The 20,897-nt window shown below is 34.9% G+C and overlaps 1 protein-coding gene across 23 annotated transcripts in view; it reads left to right on the plus strand.

Moving 5' to 3' along the window:
• Window positions 1-20,897, plus strand: part of ADGRL3 (adhesion G protein-coupled receptor L3) — a 682,677-nt gene that overhangs the window by 274,264 nt on the left and 387,516 nt on the right. The window lies entirely within an intron of this gene.

The following is a 20,897-nucleotide window of genomic DNA, read 5'->3' on the forward strand; positions in this document are numbered from 1 at the left end:
ATATATTATAACCAGCTATCAGTATGAAAATAGAAAAGCAATTTAGAGATACTAAGTCTAGCAAGAGAAATATAGGCTTTTAATACTTGTCTGGAACAATAGTAAATGTTGTTATACATCTTCTTATATTGTTAGGATGCACAATGCAAATTTGTTAAGCAGGATAAGCAATAAACTAAAATACTATTTATAAAGTATAATCAAAAGTAAACTTTAGGGCAGCCCGGGTGTCTCAGTGGTTTAGCGCACCTTCAGCCCAAGGCCTGATCCAGGCGACCTGGGATCGAGTCCCACGTAAGGCTCCCTGCATGGAGCCTGCTTGTCCCTCTCCCTGTGTATCTGCCTCTCTCTCTCTCTCTCTCTGTATCTCTCATGAATAAATAGATAAAATCTTTTTTTAAAAAAAGTAAACTTTAAATGATTCTCTCTCAGGACGCCTGGGTTGCTCAGCAGTTGAGCATCTGCCTTTGGCTCAGGGCGTGGTCCCAGAGCCCCAGGATCGAGTCCCACATCGGGCTCCCTGCATGGAGCTTGCTTCTGCCTCTGCCTGTGTCTCTGCCTCTCTCTGTGTGTCTCTCATGAATAAATAAAATCTTTTTTAAAAAATAGTAAATAATTCTCTCTCAAATACTTAATAATTTTTAAAAAGTAGATTGCAATTAATACATATTCAGTAACATTAGAAAAAATGTATTGAATGGAAGCATATATAAGGCTTCTAATGGTTTTACCTGGTTCAATACACAATAATTTTATTAGCACTCATATTGGCTGAAGTTTTCCCATTGTATAATTTTTGTAACTATATATTCCTAAAACTTAAATATTAAATTTCATTTTTTAAATATTATTTAATTATTTATTCATGAGGGAGGGAGAGAGAGGGGGAGAGAGAGAGAGAGAGAGAGAGAGAGAGAGACGCAGAGACATAGGCAGAGGGAGAAGCAGGCTCTCCTTCAAGGAGCCATATGCGGGACTCGATGCCGGATCCCAGGATTACGCCTTGAGCCCAAGGCAGACAGACGCTCAACCACTGAGCCACCCAGGTGTCCCTTAAATTTCAATTTTAATGTTTTTGCCACAATTTTTGTTTATAAAGCTATGAATGCTAGCCTTCATGTTCTGGTTAATTTTTGTGGTTTTAAATATGTTTTTGGGGTTTTATGTTTTTTTTTTTTTTTTTTTTTACATATTTTTTAATACCATCACCTGGATCACTATGAATTGAAGGAGAAAGTTTGACTCTCTGACCACAAGATCATGATAGAGATCATCTTTCACCTTACCCATAGTGCATAAAAGAATTAAAATAAAATATTAAAATAATGAAAGTTAATATGATTCCTACATTCATATATGGAAGTCAGAGTAAGCTGACAAAAATCCATGCCTATTTTGAACATGGAATGATAAGTAGTCTCAGGAAAGTTATCTTTTGAATATCTTTTTGATTGCCTGCTTAAGAAAAACAAAAGGGAGTAATAGAAAAATACAGCCAAAGAGCAATGGAAGGACAAAGATATTTAAATAATATGATCAACCCATCATTGTGATTCTTGGACAGAGTGAATTATTTTTTTTCTAATAATTTGATAGTTAAAATGTTGGGAGGAAAGGTTTTAGCTTATGGAGGCACTTTCCATATGAGAATGAGGTTAGGAATCTTTGCAAATCATTAATGGTCCATTAGAAAGCAGATCTTTTTTGGATCATATTGCAAGGGTAATTGCAATCCCCAAACAAAACAAATGGAGTGATGAAAACTGATAAATGAGCACGATGAATATAAAGCCTTTACACTATTTCCTAAATCACTAAAATATCACTAACTATATTTATACTGTTTTTTACATCAGTAAAAAAAAAATCACTAAATTACATTTCTGTGTCTTTAGTTTGCTTTATGAGAGCACTTTTTTATATATAAAAGCCTTTTTTTATCTTTTTTTTTTTTTTTTTTTAGATTTTATTTATTTTTTCATGAGAGACACACAGAGAGAGAGGCAGAGACACAGGCAGAGGGAGAAGCAGGCTCCATGCAGGGAGCCGGACATGGGACTCAATCCTGGGATCCCAGGATCACACCCTGGGCTGAAGGTGGCGCTAAACCGCTGAGCCACCCGGGCTGCCCTATATACAAAAGCCTTCCCAACAATGGTGCTTTTGAAAATACATTTCAAGTGATAATGCTTTTAATTTTGGAATGTAAACTCTTTATAGAGAGACTAGTATTTCTTGTGGGGAGTGCTAAAACATTCACTGAGTTATATTTTTAAAGTAAATTACTTTTTAATATAATTTTTAAGTATTAAAAAAATAAATTAAGCCAAAGAAGAGATAATTGGATTATGTATGCATGTATATATTTATTTAACCAACCTTCCTGACAAAGCTTGTATAAGCATATTAAGTAATAAATAATTTTTAATACCCTCTAACAGAAATGGAAAATTAATGATAGAAAACAATGTTTTTTTATGTTTTGCTGAGTATCTGTGGTATAGATTATTTTTCAAGAACATTACAAAATATTAAATTTTTTTTTTTGTTTTGTCTTGTTTTTTTTTTCTTTTAGATACCAACATATGTATGGAATTCACAGCTATATACTTAAATTTGGGAAATTTCATTGTTTGTAAATTTAATGATAGAATGCATAAGATTTTAATAATTAAAATTTCACATTATTCATTTTTTTAACCCAGTCTGAAAGTTAAAGATAACTAGTATTGTTGAAATCAAAATAGAAGTTTCTTTGGATTGACTGATTAAAGCAGTTGAGAGCAAGCAAAGGCCCTCATTCCAAATTAGGCCTGTTGAAATTCAACTTATTTATTTGTCTTTAAAGGCTTTCCTTGTGCAGGGATAAAATGTAGTCAGGCCTGAAGGAAACTCAACTATGAAGACTCAATTGCAAGGAGCTCGAGCCTAACTTAAAATGACTTACCAAGAAAACACTCCTTTAACTGAAAAGCCCCTGGTTTAATTGACTTTAGGTCTGTCTTCATCTAGATGCTCTAGTGATGCAGCAGAACTCTAGATTTCTCCACTTCTCTTGTCTTTTCTACTGGGAGTCAACTTAAGGTATTAGCATATTGGCACCCAGCAGCAGCAGGCTTATGTGCTTGACCTTTTAATCTCAGGTTTAGGTTACCAGCAATATTTTTTCCAGTTTTACAGCAAAAATTCCAAGTTTAAATATTATTAACCAGTCACTGTGACCAAGGAAATGAGTTAGGTAGACATGATTGACATTTGCAAATGGGTTGAGAATACTAACAAATGATTCTACAGAGCAAAATCTAGATGCTCTTGTAGGGATAAGTGCTAAATGAGGAAATAGGATGTCAACTACGTTCAGTTAACATGGAAAGTTGTTCTAGGGAAACTTCAATAATGTACTAATTTCACATATGTAGGATTTCTTGGCAGTGGTGATAAAATTTTGAATTTCTCAGATTATGTACATCTTGGAAATTAGTTAATTTAGAAAATTCAAACTTTAAACAAACTTCTGTTCTTTGATATCTTTGGAAATGAAAATTTTTGTAATCAATGTGACTTTTTTTCATTAAAAAATTTGTATTTGAACATTTTCTTAGTAACAAATATTTCTCAAAATCTCTACAATTGTGACATTTTATATGTCTTATTTTATAAGACATTTTGATCCTCTTATTCATTATTATCCAAGAGCTGAGTTTTAAGTATTTCCAGATGAATATATAAAATTATTAATATGCTGTAGGATAAATTAGTGACTTGCAAATTAAATATTAAAATGATTTTAACACCTTTGTACTTCTTAGAACTCTATTCCATGCCATGTTCTATTATTTCCTGAAATAGAAATGATTATAGCATTTGCATTATGTAGAAATAAGACTTGAGTCTACTCTAAAGAAGACTTTATTCTTTAATTGTTGTATAGTAAGTATGTATAGAGAAATGGAAAAGAAACAGTGTTTTAAGGATGTAGTTCTTCAAGAAACATGATCTTTCTAAAACAGCTGGCTTTCACTCTTATTTGTTTAATGGCTCTTGTCATCAGCACCATTGATACCTAAAAGAAAGCATCTTTTTAAAAGTGAGCAGTATTGTACGTGGCTTGCCTCTTTTAATTCACACAAAAACTCTCTGAAATGTGGGTACAATCTCCATTTCATGGATGAAGAGTTTGAGGCTTGGAGACATTAAGTAACTTGCATAAACTATAATAGCTAGTGGGTTCCTGGATTCTTTTTCAGGTTTGCCTAATTCTTAAGCAAATGTTTTTAGCTTATACAAGGAGGCCTTCTTACCTCTGTCATATAATTTTAAAATCAGTATAATAAAAGCAATTGTATATACAGAAAATCTTCATTAGCAAATCCTTTATGATTGCATGTAATAGTAATATGTTTCCTTGTGTTTGCAGTTGAGTCAAGTCAGTATTAACTAAGATAAATAAAATTTAAGAAAATAAGAAATCATCTTTAAAAAATACCTTTACATTAGGAAAAAAATTAACCTAAAATTTGTGTTGCTTTTATGCAAATACTTGTCTTTTCTATTTAGCAGTTTTGGCTCAAGATTAAGGTTGTTGTTAATAGCAACTGAGGCCTACAATTTTCTCCAGATTGATAGATTCATTCAAAAACCTTCTTAATCGATGATTTCTATATGCTGGCAACTAAGGTAAATTGTGGTATGAAATGGAAAATTAGACCTGAGTGAGTCGAGTTCCTAAATAAGATTTATTTTCTACTTTTCTTCTTATGAAATGCTATAAATATGCAATGAGTGCAAATTGGAGGGGCAGAGAGAGAGAGAATCTGAAGCAGACTCTGTGGTGAGCACAGAGCCTGATGGGGGCTCCATCTCACAATCCTGAGATCAAGACTTGAGCTGAGGGGGATCCCTGGGTGGCGCAGCAGTTTAGCGCCTGCCTTTGGCCCAGGGCGCGATCCTGGAGACCCGGGATCAAATCCCACGTCGGGCTCCCGGTGCATGGAGCCTGCTTCTCCCTCTGCCTATGTCTCTGCCTCTCTCTCTCTGTGACTATCATAAAAAAGAAAAAAAAAAAAAAGACTTGAGCTGAAACCAAGAGTTGGCTGCTTTAACTGACAGCACCACCCAGGCACCTCAGTGCATTTTTTTAATCCCATGTTTTTGATGTTGAAATAAAGCATTTTATGTTCACTTTATTGCCATAGGGCATTTGTTATTTTAGTGAAGCATACTTTTCATCTTTCAGCAGACGATGATATAAATTTTTAGTGCCTTCTTTTGGTGCCATCACTTATAACAGCAAGATGGCATCTTAAAATGTTCTTAAAAGATTAGTATGCATCATTAATTTAGTTTTTCTATATGAAATTAAACTTTGTGACCATTTGCTGACTGGAAAAAAAACTTTCAATAAAGTTACATGAATTGGTTGAAACATACAAAAAATGTACTCATGTACACTTTTTTTTCATTTGCTGCATGCAGTCAACACAAGAAGACCTTGAAGATTAGGATAAATATTCACTGAAACTTATATCCCTTAATTTTGGGATCTAAATTTGTAAACTGCATGTTACAGTTGACTTGTAAATGAGTTCTTCAGCTGCGAGGTAAAACACAAGTCATGAAAAGTTTTTTTTGTGTTTTTGCCTTACCATTGTGGAGATGTGGGCAAATTGAGATGTAGTAGTTGTATACTACTTTCCTAGAGTAGTTCTGTACTGATGTCAAGAAGTCTGTGGACTTTTTAGAGAATTGCAACAATAAATTATCTAGCTTTATCCACCTTCTCACCCAGTGAGCAATGTCACAATGACTAGTTGACTACTTGTTCATGTGCACTGAGACATTTCGGATATGGTTACCATTGCTGCTACTTAATTTTTATCCCCTTCTGTCTCCTGTCTTTGGTAAACTTCCACTGGGTTTCTAAGTTGGCGTGCTATTAATGGCAGTCTTCCAGTATTCTTTTCCCTTTGTAAAAGCAGAAAACAAATCCTTTAGTTTGCATACACTTGCCAAATGTCTATCCTTTTGATACTTTTTATTTGTAAAGTGTGTTTACTTATCTAGTGGATTAACATGCTTGAAATGTGGTAACCAGTAAAAAGCATATGTGTTTGTTTTTTGTTTTTTTTTTTGTTTTTTTTCTCCTTTGCTCCTGTCCATTCTTGCACTTTCCTTTTAGGCTTCTCCATTTTCTTTCCATCATTTTTATGTAACTTGCTTCCAGCTAAGAAGCCAAGAGAGTGGCTTTCCCTCAAGCTGACGCAAGTATCGTATGGCTCTATAATTAGACCATAGGGAATGCTGCAGAAAGAAACCGCCACCTTCTTCCCTGCCTTTAGGGACTGTCTATCATCTCTGCAGAGCACTCAAACTTCGTAACTCTCAAGAGCTAAAGCTACAGACATGTATATACGCCTTAGGTAAATAAATGTTTGTTCATAATTGCATATGTTCAAAAATATATTGCTAACTTATGGTAACTCAAATCAATATCCTGACAGTAGGGGAATTTTATTCACATAGGCATTGTTCTCTCTAGAGACTCAATTCTTTAAGATGTAGTGTAAAAACTCCCATTTAACACCAAGACTCAACAAGCAAGTTACTCTCTCTCTCTCTCTTTCTTTTTAAATTCTGTAGCTGACTACTTAAACCATTTTCTTGTGATTGCTTTTCTGAGAAACTGGAGTCTGGCTAATTTGGAAACGTTTCTTTTCTTTGGAAAAAGCGCAAACAACAAAAAAATCTGATTATAGAAATGTGTGTGTGGTGCATTGGGGATTGCTAAATATTTCAGGCTATCTACCAGAAAACCAAAGGATGCATACCTAAGTTATTTATTATGACATCTGAGATTTAGGTTTATATCTTAATCTCTTTGGGGACAACAATAAACATTAAAGAGCAAGGGACAGGAGTCTGTTTAACAGAGTGCTGCCATCTGCCACTATGTCACATTATAGCACAATAGAGCCAAGGAATAATTCTTGCTGAGGGACACTGGAAGTTTATCAACAGCCGTTTAGAGCTCCTATTGTGTACATATCAACACAGAACCAATATTTCATTTACTTTTCCTAATGTACATCTACTCTACCATCTGCCCCCTTGTGTGTTCGCTTAGTGGGTTGCACCACCAGCGACTCAATTTCCACAGCTTGAGTCTTGATTCCAGCCTCCTTTCAATTCCTGACATTCCTACCAATAATCAAGACCTTCTAATTATATGACCTTAAATATTTCTTTAATTCACCCATTTTCTCTGTCTCTGTTATGAGATCCCTATGCGTGTAGGCCTATACTCCATAGCTTCCATTGATTTTCTATGGAAATAACAGATGAACCTATATCAAAAGCAGTGCAAGCTTATTAATTTCTTGCTTATAACACATTCTTTGATTCCACTTAACCAAATAGATCGTCTAGATTCATTTAATAACCAGCCAGACAACCTTTGCATAAATCACATAACTTCTCAAAGCCTAGGTTTTCTCACTTATATATTTTCTCACATATATATTGTCCTATTGGGGTAATTGCAAAGATTACATGCAGAAATATACATAAAGTACTCTGCACAGAAATATACATGAAGTGCTGAGCACAGAGAATCAATCAGGAGGTGTTAGCTACCATCATTTTTACAAATTATACAAAATATTTGAGCTTCTGGTCACCCTTATAACCTCTCTCTTGTCAGCCTTTGCCTTCTACTCCAAGAGCACCAAATAGCTTCTGGATCTCTACTTTACCATGCCATTCAATTCCCTTTCTCTTTTTAGTTGCCTGAAATACGTTTTTAAAGATTTTGTTTATTTACCTATGAGAGATGCAGAGAGAGAGGCAGAGACACAGGCAGAGGGAGAAGCAGGCTCCTCTCAGGGAGCCTGATGCAGGACTCGATCCCAGGATCCCAGAATCACACCCTAAGCCGAAGGCAGATGCTCAACCGCTGAGCCACCCAGGAGTCCCTGAAATACCTTTTCTGGTCTCATTAATTTCAGCAATGTGACTGTTATTCATCTTTTCTCACTCAATTCTCAGGTCACCTCCTCTAGGAAACCTGTACTAATACCCTTTATTCTATCCAGGTTGGGTATCTGTATTAGTTTTCTAGGGCTGCCGTAACAATGTGGCACAAACCAGGTGATGTACAAAACGTATTGTCTCACAGTTCTGAAAGCCGGAAATATCAGCAGGATATGCTGCCTCTGAGACTCTGGATAGAATCGTTGCTTGTCTCTTCCTGGCTTCTGGTGGTGGCAGTCAGTCTTCAGTTCTCCTCGCAGCTCTAGCAGCCTAGACTCTGCCTTTGTCAGAATTTTGGGTCCTGCTGAGTGTCTCTAGCTGTGTCCTCTTCTTAGAAGGTCACTATCATTTTGGATTAAGGATCTACTCTACTCCAGCCTAGACCCCATCTTCCCTAATTACATCTGCAGCAAGGCTAATTCCAGATTAGGTCACATTGTGAGATTAACTGGGGGGGGGGGCACGTAAACATATCTTTTGTTCCTGTTTTTGTTTTTGTTTTTTATCAAAGAGAGAGTATGAGTGATGGGGAGGGGCCCAAAGGGAGAGAGAGAAAGGAGAGAATCCTAAGTAGGCTTCACGCCCAGTGTGGAGCCTGACACAGGGCTAGATCTCATGACCTTGAGATCATGACCTGATCTGAAATCAAGAGTTGGATACTTAAATGACTGAATCCCCCAGGCACCCAAAACTATCTTTTTGAGGGACACAATTCAACTCATAACAGTGACTCTGTGTCACCCTATGTCACTGTGGTATACCTGTGCACACATACATCTACCATTGCACTGAATTCATCATATGTTAATAACCTGTTGGGATATGTATCTCTTATAATAAGTTTCAAGCTCTATAGAACATGTGCCATGTTTCATCTGTATTTATTTATTTATTTATTTTTGTCTTTTTTTTTTTTTAAGATTTTATTTATTTATTCATGAGAGACACAGAGAGAGAGAGCGAGAGGCAGAGACACAGGCAGAGGGAGAAAAGCAGGCTCCATGCAGGGAGCCCAATGCGGGCCTTGATCCCGGGACTCCAGGATTACGCTCTGGGCGGAAGGCAGGGGCTAAACCGCTGAGCCACCCAGGGATCCCCCATCTATCTTTATCTTAAAGCAGAGGACACATAGTAGGCTTTTGCTACAGTCAGTTAAATGAATGGATTATTGCTCACTACTTAAATAAGTCTTGTAATACAAAAGATTACAAGGATTGATAATGTCACATAATGCTTAACAATCTGAGTTTTATATTCCCTTTGCTACAAAGTGAAAAGAAGTAGAAATACCTTGAATCAGGAACAAAGAGAATTTAGCTCTCTTCCCAGGGTCCTTATTGTTAGTGCAGCCTTGGGGAAATTACGTAATTTCTTCTTGCTTATCTATAAAATACAAATGAAAGAAGTTAGAGCTTATAGGTTCACTTTCAGGTATTTATATTTTGCATTTGCCATTCTAGAATCACCAGCGGCTTAATTTAATTAGTAGAGGCTACTTTTTAACCTGGAGGAAATGAATGAAGGGTCATTAAAATCAAGCAAAAATTGTGAGAAAAAATGAACTGCAAAAGCAGTAGTGAAGCTGGTTAGGAGGGGATCCTGGAGTTGATGTGGAGCACACACAGGGCTCAGAGCTGATGGGAAGTTGGGTGGGAGGGAGAAGAAAGAGATTCAGGATGCGTTGAATGAATCTGTCGGACACCTTATCAAATGCCAGGTATTATGCTATAGTTAACTGGGATCTAAAATTTCAGACTTCAGTAGTATGATATTTTTCATAAATACAAGAGGCTTTACCTTTCTTTATCTGTGTAAGTGTGCATCAATGAGACCTCTACTGAAGTTACTATACCTTATAATTATAAAATATTTACATTTCCCTCACTGTTCCCCACTTTAGAGTACCTTCCATGTAGGGAGGTGAAGCCCTGTTACAGCTGTTTCACACGGGAGTAGAGTAAAACTCAGAAGGATAAGTGGTTTGCTTGCATACCTATTACATTAAAAACGGACTTTTGATTCAGAATCTTAAAGTATATATATGTATAATTTTAATCTTACTTTCTCTGACTATACCCACATATAATCCATTCCCTTAAGTACTAAAAGTCAACAGATATTTCTTAATTCTTATGTAGCTTCAGGGATAGACCTACAGCCTTGTAATGTCAAACATACTTTATGTGCCTGGAGATGAACATGATTTTAAAGTGGAGCACAATTCTTCCAAACTAAATGGTTTTCTATTTTCATCTCCATTAATCAAGAGTATTTTAATGAAGCTGTTCACAAATAAAATGTAATGGCATACTGATATAAAGATCACTATATATTAATAATTTTTGTTAATAGCAATCTGGTGTGAAGGAAGAACTGTTTCTTCAGAACTATGCTGAGGAGCATAGTACTAAGTGGTTTCTTCCTACTGAACTAATAACATTTCTAAGTTGAAACTAGTTGATCAAAAAGTGAAACCATGAAGTTTGAGGTAGAATGCGTCACTTGATTGCCTTGAGGTGGTTTTATTTTACTTGGAGTTCCAAATGAACGACCTGAGACAGACTTTTTTTTTTTTTTTTTTTGGAAACTTATTTTTTAAATGTTTTAATAGTTTAATTCTTACTATTTTTAATTATTGTCATATATCCTCAATTTAATAACCCAGCATTTATTGAGTACCTACACCATCTCAAGTTCTATGTTGTGTTGTCTATGTTATTGCTTTTAAGCCTCAGAATGATCACAGATTATAATTGGAATTATGCAGAAATTGAGGCCCTGAGAGTCTATGTATCTTGTGTTGTTTTTCACAACGTCTGGGTTCAAATGTAGGTTCTGAGTTTAATTCTTGGACACTTTCTTTTTTTTTTCAATAAAGATTTATTTATTTATTCATGAAAGACACAGAGAGAGAGAGGCAGAGACACAGGCAATGGGATAAGCAGATTCCTTGTGGGGAGCCTGATGTAGGAATCAATCCAGGATCACGGGATCACACTGTGAGCCAAAGGCAGACGCTCAACCACTGAGTCACCCAGGCGTCATTCTTGGACACTTTCTGTATCACTTATGGTATCTCACCTTTTAAAGTATCTTAAAATTATTTCACATTTCAAGCATTGTCAATAACCTAGATACTTGGTATATTTTGCATATTTTCCAAATATGTATGTAATCTATTATGAATAATATAAATCCATTTAGCAATAGTAAGGATAAAACGATCGCTTTCCTTAGACTTTCTCTTTTTTAAAGATTTACTTATTTATATTTAGAGAATGAGAGAGAGTGCATGTGTAGATGGCAGGAGAAGCAGAGATAGAGGAGGAGAATCTCTAGCCGACTCCCTGCTGATTATGAAGACTGACCTGGCTGGATCTCATGACCACCCACCCAACCCACACATGACCTGAGCCTAAACCAAGAGTTGGATGCTCAACTGACTGAACCACTCAGGCTCCCCTAATTACAGACTTTTCCAATTAAAAATAAATAAATAAATGAATGAATGAATGAATGAAAGAAAGAAAGAAAGAAAGAAAGAAAGAAAGAAAGAAAGAAAGAAAGAAACTGCAAGTACTATTCTGTTGTAGGATTGAATTTTCCTTAAAATAGGAGGAACTATATTTTCTTTATAAAAGACAAAAGCACTGTGTTCTTGAAAAGATAGCTTTTCCATCAGAGCACTCTCCTAATTTATGTGTTAAAACATAAATGAATAATGAAGACCCTAGTGCATAGTAGGCATGTAGTATTCATAAAAAACTTTTTTATTTTTTTAAGATTTATTTTTTTTTTTTAAAGATTTTACTTATTTATTTATTCATGACAGACACACAGAGAGAGAGGCAGGAGAAGCAGCCTCTATGCAGGGAGCCCAATGTGGGACTCAATCCCGGATCTCCAGGATCATACCCGGGGCCGAAGGTGGCACTAAACTGCTGGGCCACTGGGGCTGCTCCAGATTTAGTTATTTTAGAAAGAGAATACAAGCAAGCAGGGGGGTAGAGGCAGAGAGACAGAGACAGAGACAGAGAGAGAGAGAGAGAGAGAGAAAAGGAAAGCAAATCCCAAGCAAACTCCCCACAAAGTACATAGCCAGACTTGGGGTTTATCCGGGGCCCGATACCAGGACCCTGACATCATGACCTGAACTGAAATCAAGAGTCAGATGCTTAACTGGCTGAGCCACCCAGGTACTTCTTTAGTTTTCATTGTGTGTTTGGTAGTTATCAGAAATATTTATGAAACGGTTGTTTCTTTATGGAAACAATCCTTAAAGAACAATGTAATGACTATTGAATAATATTGATATTGATTTCAGCTCTCAAATTTAAGCAGAAAGTAATGATTGTGTGTATTTCATTATAAACTCTTCTAGACTAGTGCATTAGGCATTCCATTGCATATTTTATTTATATTTCATATTTGTGATTCCATAATCATAAAGGAAACAAAATCAAATTAAAATTGTTTTATTTTGTTTGGGTTCAGTAATGCAAGCAAAGCTCTTTCACTTAAAGTTAAATGTAAAAATATTTATTACATGTATATATATATATTCTATTTTTATTTCAAAATACATTGTAAATATCAATGATATAACAAAATAAAATGAATAAATGGCTATACATTACCCATCTTTTTTTTTTAAGATTTTATTTATTTATTAGAGACACATAGAGAGAGAAAGGCAGAGACACAGGCAGAGGGTGAAGCAGGCTCCATGCAGGAAGCCCAATATGGGCCTCGATCCTGGGTCTCCAGGATCACACCCTGGGCTGAAGGCAGCACTGAACCACTGAGCCACGTGGGCTGCCCTACATTACCCATCTTAAAAATAAAACATCTGTGGAGTCAAAGGCCCCTGGGTACCCTTGCCCTGGGCTATCCATGGTGTGCTCTTTCTTCTTATTGTCTCCACATGGGGGGATCCCAACCCTTTTTGTCTCCATACCTCTAAGTACTTATACAGATCTGCATTTTTACATTTAATATATATACTTAATCTGCTTCTATATATATTTTATTATTTCTGCTATTAATAATTCCTGAGACAAGTTTATAATATCATCTGTATCTGTTTCAGCTGCCATTTGGCAATCATTGTAGGTGACAACCAAGAAAATAAATACATTATATTTACCTAACTGTTGCTTATTCTCTTTTAAAGTAGTTGTGATATCAGATTTTCTCCCCTTTTCTCTTTCACCACAAACCTTCCATTGTTGGTGACTTTCTCAACCTTGCATAAATCATGGGGCATATCCCCCAGATAATTCATTGTTTGGCTTATTATAACCCTACTTGAGTGTATTTCTTTAAGGTATGGGATAGCTCCACAACTCTGAAGCAGACAAATATGAAACACTCCTGAAGACGTTATCTATCTTCATAATAAAATGTCATAAGTTGTCATCAGTTATTCTTTTTTTTTTTTTTTTGTCATCAGTTATTCTAAGATGAATCAGCTAACACTGTTATTACCTAAGGCCTTTCACAAAGTATTGCAGAGTTTATCCAGTTGTGAAAGATATGTACTAGCTTTCTGGTTATTTGGCAGGGTTGATTTCGATTGTGCCAATATCAATATTCTAAGGTGACTTACACCTGTTCATTTTCTCAAGAAAAAGGCTTTATCTCATCTCAATATCAAAAATACAGTGTTTTGAAACAGAGAGATGTGCAGTAAAAAAACTATTGAGGAAATTTATAAAAGAATAACTTCTATGAGAGCTGCATTGTGTAGATGTTACTATGTAAAATTTTAAAAGGGTTAAAGGCTATCAAAACATGGATAATCCTGAAAGAGTTATCATTCTCTTTAAATGTGCTTTGGAATCATCATGAAGTGACAAATGTTCACTATTTTAAAAAGGAGATGTGGCGCCTGGGTGGCTCAGTGGGTAAAGTGTCTGATCTCAGCTCAGGTCTTGATTTCAGGGTCATAAGTTGGAGCCCATGTTGGTCTCCAAGCAAGGCATGAAGCCTACTTTAAAAATAAATAAATAAAAATAAAAAGGAGGAAAAGTATTCAGGACTGAAAAATCACAGTTATCCTACAATTCAGTGATAATCACTGTTGCTATAAATCCTTCAGAGCTATTCTCTATGCTTATATATGCATACAGCTATAAAACTATTTTTAATGTTTTCATTTTAAATTTTACTATGGAGGTTTCTCTTTTTTTTTAAGGAGGTTTTTCTCAAACTAATAAAGGAAGAGTTACTTCATCTTTTTAAGTTTTTATTTAAAGTCCAGTTAGTTAATATACAGTGTAATACTAGTTTCAGATGTACAATATCATGACTCAACGATGTCATACATCAGCTGGTGCTTATGACAAGTGCCCTCCTTAATTCCCATCACCTGCTTCACCCCCCTCCCACCTTCCCTCTGGTAACCAGCAGTTTGTTCTCTATAGTTAAGAGTCTGTTTCTTGGTTTACATGTGTGTGTCTCTCTGTCTCTGTTTCTCTCTTTTATTTCCTTTTGCTCATTTGTTTGTTAAGTTCCACATATGAGTGAAATCATATGGTACTTGTCTTTCTCTGACTTATTTCCCTTTAGCATAATACTCTATAGCTTCAATCACACATCACAATGACAAGGTGTCATTCCTTATTTTGGCTAAGTAATATTCCATTGTATATATACCACATCTTCTTTATCCCATCATCAACTGATGGACACTGGGGCTATTTCCATATCTCAGCTATTGTAGATAATGCTACTATAAACATTGGGGTGCATGTATCCCTTTGAATTAGTATTTTTATATTCTTTGTGTAAATACTGAGTAGTGCAATTCCTGGATTGTAGGGTAGTTCTATTTTTAGCTTTGTAAGGAGTCTCCATACTGTATTCTGGAGTGGCTATACCGATTGCATTCTCACTGGCAGTGCAAGAGTGTTTCTTTTTCTCCACATCCTTGCCAAAACCTGTCATTTCTTGTATTGTTTATGTTAGCTATTCTGACAGGTGTGAGTTGATATCTCATTGTGGTTTTGATTTGCATTTCCCTGATGGTGAGTGCTCTTGAGCATATTTTTATGGGTTTGTTGGCTATCTCTGTGTAGTCTTTGGAAAAATGTCTATTCATGTCTTGTGCCCGTTTTTTAATTGGATTATTTGTTTTTTGGGTGTTGAGTTTCATCAGTTCTTTTTATATTTTGGTTACTGATCCCTTATGAGATATGTCATTTGCAATTGTCTTCTCCCATTCCATAGGTTGCCATTTCGTTTTATTGATTGTTTCCTTTGCTGTGAGAAGCTTTTTATTTGATGTAATCCCAACAGTTTATTTTTGCCTTTTTCCTTGCCTCAGAAGACCTATTTAGAAAAATGTTGCTACAGCCAATGTCAAAGAAGTTGCTGCCTGTGCCCTCCTCTAGAATTTTTATGGTTTCAGGTCTCCCTTTTAAGTTTTTTATCCATTTTTAATTTATTTTTGTCAATGGTGTATAAGTGGTCCAGTTTCATTCTTTTGCATGTTGCTGTCCTGTTTTCCCCAAACCACTTGTTGCAGAGACTGTCTTTTTCCCATTGGATATTCTTTACTACTCTGTCAAAGATTAATTGACCATGTAATTGTGGGCTTATTCTGGGGTTTTCTACTCTGTTTCATTGATCTGTCTTTTTTTCCCATTACCATACTGTTTTGATTATTACAGCTTTGTAATATATCTTGAAGTCCAGAATTGTGATGCTTCCAGATTTGCTTTCCTTTTTCAAGATTGCTTTTGATGTTTGGAGGGTCTTTTATGGGTCCATGCACTTGTTAGTATTGTTTGCTCTAGCTCTGTGAAAAATACTTTTGGTGTTTTGATAGTAGTTGCATTAAACGTATTTATTGCTTTGGGTAATATAGACATTTTAATAATATTCGTTCTCCTAATCCACAAGATAGATTGTTTTTCCATTTCTTTGCATCTTCTTCTATTTCTTTCATCAGTATTTTATAATTTTAAGTATTTTATAATTGTCAGAGTAGAGATTTATCACCTCTTTGGTTTCGTTTATTTGTAGGTGTCTTTTTGTTTTTGATGCAATGATAAATGGGATTGATTCCTTAATTTCTCTTTATTCTGCTTTATTATTGGTGTATAGAAATGCAACAGATTACTGTACATTGATTTTATATCCTGCATCTTTACTGAATTCGTTTATCAGTTCTAGCACTTTTTTGGTGGAGTCTTTCAGGTTTCCGATACATAGTATCATCTGCAAATAGTGAAAGTTTTACTTCTTCCTTGCCAATTTTGATTTCTTTTGTTTCTGTTTGTTGTCAAGACTTCCACTATGCTGAATATAAGTGATCAGACATCCCTATCTTGATCCTCACTGAAGAGAGAAAACTCTGAGTTTTTCCCCATTGAGGATAATAGTAGCTGTGGATTTTTCGTATAAGGCTCTTATTATGTTGAGGTATAGTCCCTCTAAACCTATTTTTTGAGGATTTTTATCATGTTTGGAAATTGTACTTTGTCATATGCTTTTTCTGTACTATTGAAATGGTCATATGGTTCTTATCTTTTATTTTATTAATGTGATGTACCACGTTGATCTGCGAATATTGAACCACCTTTGCAACCCAGAAATAAATCCCACTTGATTGTGGTGAAAATTTTTTTAACGTTTTGTGGGATTTGGTTTGCTAGTAGTTTATTGAGAATTTTTGCATCTATGTTCATCAGAAATACTAGCCTATAGTTCTCTCTTTTTTTTTTTTTTTTGAGGTGTCTTTTTTGATTTTGGTATCTAATGCTGGCCTCATCGTTTTTAATTACATCTAGCATCCCATTAGTAGGGATGCATTTTAATGTATTTAACCAGACTGTATGCATTAAAATATTTATACTATATACTTTCAAAGTAAAATACTGTGTTTAATTTGAAAAAAAAAAACTTTTTATGTTTCTTTCTCTTTTAGTAACTATACTACAACTTTAAAATGTTCTTAAATATGAGGTTTTTTTCACTAAAGAAGGGAACTTGAGGGAATGATATGAAAGTTATTGTTGCTCACTTACCATAGATCCATATTCTAACCACTCTTCCCCTCTTCCTCACTGCATAATCCTTGTTTGTTCATTTTCCTCTAAGAGTGGGATACTTCTGAGGAGACTGGGTAACTTATTGTTTCTATCATGGTGAACTTTCACTGGGAAAAATCAGTCACGTGGATGCCATTCCCCTTGCATGATTATTTTCAGCAATGTGACATAGGCATAAGCATTGGCTCTTTTTGGTCAATGTTCTCTAAGGATTTTGTGCTGAGTGCCTCAGGTGTTGAACCTTCTTCCTATTAAAATGAGATATAAGAAAGGACTTTACCTCTCTGGATTATATTATCTCTGTGTAATACTGAAGATGCAGTGGTTATCTTAGGGCCATATGACAAAAATCCAAGGGAATTTCACAGAATTTAAGCTATGGTCATGGCTTTGTTAAATCTCTGAATGAATCAACTTTAGCAAACCTGTCTTCCAATTTTAAATGTGTGAGATGTTGCAGTCTTTATTTTTAAGTCACTTTTATTTATGTTTGCTGTGTTTTCTTCCAGCTAAAGCATTCTGATACAAAGAAATGTCATAGCATTTCTCTTATATTTATTGCTTTCTGGTGATTCCATAAATCAAAACAGGTAGGATATATGCTTGACACGTGTCTCTATCTGAAGTCATAACTGGAATTAATATAACAGAGTCAGTCTCACAAGCCCTAGTACCAGAAGGGAGAGATGAAACGTGTACGAGGAGAGGAACCTGAGAGGAACCCAGGAGAATTACTGGTCTTCAGTCACTGCCATATGTGTGCTTTATTTCGTAGTTATTGTGTACCAAGTCTGTTACACTATTACTTCCAAATAATGAAGACAACTAAAAGTATTTTTATGTAATAAAAAACCTTTAATACTGCACTATTGAAAAATTTGTGTGTGAGGACAGAGTTAGACAGAAAATGTCATTTCTCCCTGCTGTGTATTCCTGCTTTGGAAGTCTTATTTTTAATCTATAAATGTTGTATATACTGTATGCATGCAGGCATGTGCACATGCACACAGGTTTTCATTTGCTTTTGCTTAGTATTTTATTAAAAGCAAATGTGAGGAGGCCAAAGGCATTTTTCCCAGCTCATCTCATCATTCTTTTCATAGGCTTTCATGTTAACTGACTTAAATATCCAGTATTAGTAAAATTCCTTTTTCTTTGCAATTGTTTTTCTGAAGTTTTAATTTTATTTATTTTTATTTTTTTCACATATAAATAGTTCGATTTGGAAATGCCACATACTGAAAAGGGGGAATAAAGATTGAAGTAAATGGCTCAGTGTAACATTCCTCCTATTAGCCCAGTCATGCAGACAAGACATTTTTGTAGCTCAAAGAAGGAAAGAATGCCTTGCAAAGATTTGAGGAAGAATAATGAAGTAAGTATGTCTCCAACTAACAAAGAAAAAGAGAGTAGAATAACATAGTATCCTGGAGAATAGATACATGGATATACATAGATATAGATACAGATATAGATATAGATACATCCTCACTAGCTCTCAGTAAAGTGGACATTGTCTTTATTTAAGAAAAACATGCATATAATATATATGCATATAAAATATTGCTTCTTTTGGAACACCTAGGTGGCTCAGCGGTTGAGTGTCTGCCTTCCCCTCAGGGTGGGATCCTGGGGTCCGGGGATCGAGTCCTGCATTGGGCTCCCTGCAGGGAGCCTGCTTCTCCCTCCGTGTGTCTCGGCTTCTCTCTGTGTCTGTCATGAATAAATAAATAAAATCTTTAAGAAAATATATTGCTCCTTTTTATTTAGGAGAAAATGAGCAATACCTCTATTTGCTATACTTTCAGATAAGGAATGCAGACACACACTGATTTACTTGGTTAACCATACATTGCAGGTAAAGAATGTTCAGCTCTGAAATGCTGCCATATGTAGGTGGCAATAAACTAATACAGATGCAATTCTAGTTATTTTTAAATGAGAAGTTTCTTTATAATTTTACATTGTTAGAACATTCCCATTGTTAGAGCATTCAACTACTAGAAGATTACAGCTTAGAAATCATTGGTACAGAACTCAGGACTGAAATGTTTTTCCAAGCAATGTTTATGAATATGTTAATTTTAAAAGCACATTCCTATTTATTTTGGACTACGCTTCTATGAATTGTACTTGTGTGTCTGACATAGCTAATCATTTTATTTTTGGAATGGGCTCCATAAATATTCTATGGATGTTGACTGATGATTATGATAATTTGTTCTATCAAATACTACCCAGAGATATGTGGAATATTGGGAAATTGGACTTCCTTGCAATATTACCTCATTTTCAAACATATATCTATATTCTAGAGTATTATTAGGTCAATTTAAAAAATTCAAAGGTTCATACATTTGTAAATTTAAACTGTAGGAAGAAAATGTGAAAAGGTTTCTATTTTTTTTATGTTGCCCTTGGAAAAGTTTAGATCATAAGGAAGTAGTATCTTTTTAGTGCAGTAGAGAATTACTGTTTTATTTACTTTTTTTTTTTTTTGAGAATTACTGTTTTAAATTGGGTTTTGTCAAAACAAAATTATTTTATCTCATAAACATGTAATAGTCATTTTTATTTGTTTATTGGTATAATAACTCAGAAACATTGATGTAATTTAATGTGAATCAATGGTTTTCATTAATAATTTCCTAATGTTTGATATTTCATATTTTATAAGATCTTATATAGGTCCTAAGTGAAACTTTATCCCAATTTCTGTAAAATGCTTTAAAAGTTTAATGTTATTTGTAGGTAAATATAGCTCAGTTTCCCGCATCAATTGCAGTAAGATTTATGCATCACCGTGATCAAACAAAGCAAATATATCATATAATGTCTTTTAGCCAAATATACTGAAAACATGTATTTGTACTGGTAGGTAATATATGTAAATGGAGGCCTATGCATTCTTTTAATAAATAGAACTGTACATTATGGAGACTATAAACATCTTAGCCATGCTCTAATGCAATGACGTGCATCTTATTATGTTAGACTTCTTGAAGGTGACCACCTCAGAAGATAGTTTTCAAGTCTTTTTAACTAAGTACTGGCCATAGGCTGAATTATGGTTCCCCAGTGATATCGGCATCCTAATTTTTATAATTTAAGAATGTTACTTTATATGGCTAAAGAAATTTTACATAAATGATGAAATTAAGGCTCTTGAGATAGGCAGATTATCCTGGATTGTGGACGTAGGCCTTACATGAAATCACAGGGGTCCTTATAAGGTAGCAAAAAGATCAAAGAAAAAAGAAGGTGATGTCATGTTAGTGAGAAAAGGTGATGTGATGTGGGACCCAAGCCAAAGAATCAGGGGATAGCTTCTAGAAAGTGGAAAAAATCAAGGAAACAGATTCTCTGGAGACCCTCCACTTGGCACCAACCCTACCAACACCTTGGTTTTAGGCATGTAAAAGACTCATTTTGGATTTCTGATCTCCAGACCTATAAGAGAACAGATTTGCATTAGAAAATATTGTATAAGAGAATAAATTGCATTTTAAGCTTCTAAATTTGTCCCAGAAGCAGCAAGAAAGCTAATACAGAATCTTAGTTTTCTGCACTCCTCAGGAATCACTTTGGTCATGTCTTTACTCGCTTGTGTCAAATTACATTTTTTAATATGAAGGAATATTTGTGAAATTACATGTAAAAGAATGTAGAGAAATAAGACGAGGTGGACAGTTACCTGGTGAAACATAGAATGCAGTTTTCATACGTTGTCACGATGTGTTCTATAAGATCTCACATTACTTTTAATTTAGGATTTAGAATACATTTTCTCAAAAATGAAAACACCTCATCACT

This window comes from Canis lupus, chromosome 13 (assembly GCF_003254725.2).
Source record: "Canis lupus dingo isolate Sandy chromosome 13, ASM325472v2, whole genome shotgun sequence".
NCBI lineage: Eukaryota > Metazoa > Chordata > Mammalia > Carnivora > Canidae > Canis > Canis lupus.